Source organism: Sorex fumeus, unplaced genomic scaffold (genome assembly GCF_029834395.1).
Source record: "Sorex fumeus unplaced genomic scaffold, SorFum_2.1 ptg000039l, whole genome shotgun sequence".
In the NCBI taxonomy this organism is placed as follows: Eukaryota; Metazoa; Chordata; class Mammalia; order Eulipotyphla; family Soricidae; genus Sorex; species Sorex fumeus.
In genome coordinates, this window is record NW_026606096.1 from 13,787,128 (window position 1) to 13,791,728 (window position 4,601).

The 4,601-nt window shown below is 36.9% G+C and overlaps 1 pseudogene; it reads right to left on the minus strand.

Annotated features, from left to right (window-relative positions):
- Positions 1 to 444: 444 nt before the first annotated feature.
- LOC130028130 (ribosome biogenesis protein NSA2 homolog) lies at positions 445 to 1,553 on the minus strand (annotated as a pseudogene).
- Between the last annotated feature and the right edge of the window lie 3,048 nt (positions 1,554 to 4,601).

Below are 4,601 nucleotides of genomic sequence, written 5' to 3' on the forward strand. Positions count from 1 at the left end.
CTTAGAAATTAAAAAAGTGAAGACAATGGTACATGGAGTTTAGAATTAATTTAGAAAATCTGAAAGTACTAACTTGCGTTTATTGATTTTCAATGTTAAAATCTTAATATGCATCAAATTATTGATATATTACTAACATGTTTTATATATTTCAGCATTCTATCAGTGCCCTTATTTTATTTTAGTTTTTCTACTTGGGCCATACCAGGCTGTACTCAGGGCTAACTCCTGATTCTGCTTTTAGGGATCACTCCTGGCTGGACTTCAGGGACTATATGGAGTGTGGGGAATCAAGCGAGGATCAGCAGCATGTAAGGCAAGAACCTTAACTACCTTACCATTAATGCTCTTTGGAAAAAAAAACACGATCACTTACTTTAATGTTTTGTGCAACATCATATGCATTTTTCTTGATGACTGCATACATATTAGGCATTTTGGTAGTCAATGGTGGCTCTCCTCAGTGGTATGCAGTCTTTCATAATTATAAGGAGTTATTTGTATGAAGTTACTGTCAAACCAGTAAGAGTGCATTTTCAGAATTGTTGGTAACCTGGACATGTTTTTCCCAAATAGCCTTGCCTCCCTCTGTGACAAGGCCCTACTTGCTCATATTCACCTTCATGACTGTACCTTTGGTGAGAGCACCAAGGCAGCATAGAGTGAAGATGAAGGATCTTTTTTACACCAAGTGTTGGCAGGCAAAAGGTAACTTTCAGTTCAAGATGTGTTACAAAGCCTTTTTTGAAATGTAAACCCATTGGCCTAATGGTAAAGGTAAAGGTAAAGGCCCTCCCGTTGACCGTCGATTTGCTCGAGCGGGCCCAGTAACGTCTCCATTGGAGACTTTGTTGTTACTGTGTTTGGCATATCGAATACTCTCGTAGCTTGCAGGGCTCTCCAGAGGGGCGGAGGAATCAAACTCGGGTCGGCCATGTTGGCCACGTGTAAGGCGAACGCCCTACCCGCTGTGCTATCGCTCCAGCCCTTTGGCCTAATGAATTTTTCAAATTTATGCTTCTTGTGAAGCCATCAACAACAAAGTAAACTTTAGTAACCATCCTCATTCATGCTTTCTTCTTTCTCTTTCCTGTCTGAATAATGTTTAATACTTCTGTTTCTCCTTGGAGATGAACTTCCCAATTCCCTGCTATTTATTTGTTGTTCTTTTTGTTTATTCATATGGAAAAGGACTTTATCCCTCTTTCCACCCAGATATACAGGTATGGCTTCTTGTACTGTCTTTCCATCATTCTTTCCTTTGGGAATTCTCCTTTCATGCATCTTAACAGTCTTTTTCATTTGTATTTTTTCAGTACTACACTGTTTATGATAGAGCTTAGCCTTCAGGCCAATCATCATTTTTGCTTTTTTTAAAGGCTCTTAAGCCTCTTGATCTTCTTTCTCTTTTTCTCATGGAAATTCAAATAATATCCATAGTGCTTAAGGTGTTACTCAATACATTCAGTTTGTGGCTTTGTTATGGCTTCAGGACTTTCTGGTAGAGCTGCCCAAGTATCCAAAGTACTGAACTTTTGGCATTTGAAACTCATGAGCAACTAATGTTCTTTTTAAAGTTTATATGTTTTGGATAGTCATTTATTCTTTTCTTTAAATCAAAATACAAAAGAACTTATAAAACTCAAAACATCTTTTAGAAAGAAATAATTGAATATATAAAATAATAAAGATTTTTTTAAAAATCAGGGTAACAAAAATAAACTATATAAAAAACTAAGGTAAGAATTTGATAATATAAGCAATGAGTATCTTTGAGAATAAAAAAAGATCTAAAAAATCTAATTGCTAGAAAAAAGGAATTAGGACAGCTAATGGTGCTGTTCTAAGTATATCAGAAGGTCAAGTTGTAAATCTTCTCTCCTAGATTGTTTCTCTAATGCTCCATCTATCTTCATTGCCCTGGATTATCATACCGTTCCTCTGCATTCTCTGGGCTTACAAGTTTGGAGACAAGAAGAAGGTCATGGGGAATTAGCAGGTCTGGCTACTTAGACAAAAATAAAAAGCATAATTGTTGGGTTTTAAAAATACATAATTTTGTTCTACAGAATTAAAGCAAATCCTTTATCTTTGACTTTATAGAAAATTAAATGCATTCCTAGGTACTCACTAATTTAATCCTATGGAAAAAAATCTTCAGTGATACGTAGAGGAATCTGACCTTCATGAAGAGCTCTAAGGTCCATGTTATGGCCTTCACTGTTGTTCTTGATTTTAGGAAAGTGAATTTACTACATCTCCACAAGACCTTCCTTCGCAGTACTTACTAACATACAAAGATCCTTTCTTATGTTAGTGACATTTCAACTTCTAAAGTCTGTTTTTAGCTTTGTTTGTAAGTTTTAAGCTATGCTGTTTGATTAGTTAAGATATTTTTATTCAAATGGATAAGAATTATAAATAATGAACTAAAGCATCTAATTTTGATAATTAAAATAACTATCAGGCCTTAAGTAAAAATTTACATCTGTAATCAAATATTATACATTTGATACACTTTAATCTTGTTTAAGTGATGATGATATTAAAACTTGAATTCGAAGATTTACTGTAGAAATATAAGCTATGCTTATTTATTGATGGTTTGATGCACTGTTTTCATGTATATACAAAATTTTCTTGGAAAGATAAATATTTTTGTGGTAAAAATAGACACTTTTTGCTGGAGATATAGTTTAAGTTGTAAAACACTTGGCTTGCATGTATGCCTTGCATTCACAGCTCATCAAAACATGAAACATTAAATTTCTGGATGCAAAGAGATAGCTTAATACGAGATAAAATCACATTATTCATTTATGTGAATTTACTAGATAATAAATATCAGCGATTGCTCTTTCATATACCTACTGATCCTCTCTACATCTTTTTAAGTGAAGTTTCTAGTTATATACTATCCCCATTCTTTGATGGAGTTATTAATTTGTTTTTTATTTTTATGAGTACTCTATCTTGGATATTAGTTCTTTATCTAATGTATTATTTGAAAATATTTTCTCATGACATGGAGAGTATCTTATTATGTTGCCTTGTGCACAAGACCAGGAGTAACATCTGAGCACCACCAAGTATGTTCCCCCCCACCACAACAAATCTCACATGCTCTGGACATATTCATTTCTAATTTATATTGATATTCATTGTTTCATTCACACAGATAAAACTTAAGGGATTCAATGGCTGGAGCAATAGTATAGTGGTCAGATCACTTACTTTGCATAAGGCTGACAAGTTTTCATTGTCATCACCATATCTTTGCCTCAAATATCCCCAGGAGTGATCTCTGAGCACATAACCAGAAGTTATCTGTGATGACTGCAGGGTGTGGCCCCAAACAAAAAGAAGGTAAGGAAGAAAGAAAAGGAGTGAGGGAGGGTGGGAAGAAGGGAGAAAGGGAGGAAGAAAGGAAGGAAGGGAGGAAGGGAGGGAGGGAGGGAGGAAGGGAGGAAGGGAAGGAGGAAGGAAGGAAGGAAGGAAGGAAGGAAGGAAGGAAGGAAGGAAGGAGTACAAAGCAGGAAGGAGGAAGAAAATGATAAACTTAAAGCAAAAAGTAATGACTTTTAATAAAAAATAGATCCAAAAGATTAATGAAACCAAGACCTGGTTCTCTGAAAAGATAAATAAGATCTACGAACACTACCAAGACTTTCACTGTCACTATTTCTGTCACTGTCCTCCTGTTGTTCATCGATTTGCTCCAGCAGACCCAGTAACATCTCCATTTTTGAGACTTGTTGTTACTGTGTTTTGCATATTGAATACATAACAAGTAGCCAGCCAGGCTTTGCCACCAGGACTCTACTCTTGGTAGCTTACTGGGCTCTACAAGGGGGGGCGGAGGAATAGAACCTGGCTTGACTGGGCTGGCCAAACGCCCTACTGCTGTGCTCCCCTAATAGACTGAATTAGAAATCTAAGGGGAGACTTCACAACAGATACAGTAGAAATGCAAAGGATCATCAGGGAATACTTTGAAAATCTTGATGCGATGGAATGAGAGAATCTAGAAGAAATAGATACATTTTTGAACTCTTCTAACTTCTCCAGGCTAAAACAAGAAAATACAGAATACTCCAACAAGACAATTACTGTAGAGGATATCTACATGCTAACCAAAAGGTTCCCCAAAACAAAAGACCAGGACAAGCTTGGTTCACTAGTGAGTCCTTCCAAACTTTTAAAGAAGACCTACTGCCAATTCTCTTCAGGCTCTTTCAGAAGGTGAAAGAAACAGAACTCCTCCCAGTTTCTATGAGACAAACATAACCCTGATACCCAAAGCAGACAAAGACAGCACAAAAAGGAAAACTACAGATCAAGATCCCTGATGAGATTCAATGCAAAGATCCTCACAACATGCTGGCAGAGTGAAAATAACAACACATCCAGAAGATCACACAACTTGACTGAGTAGGCCCTTTCCTGAGAAATTTGCCTGAGCCTGAAAATCTCCACACTCAGGTCTGGAGATGCAGTGCTGCTTTTCAGTCAGTGCTGGGTGCTGGGTACCACCATGTCCACTCCAGTAGCGCTAGGGGCTCCCAAGGTCACACCTGATGATGAGGAAGCAGTCTGCAACA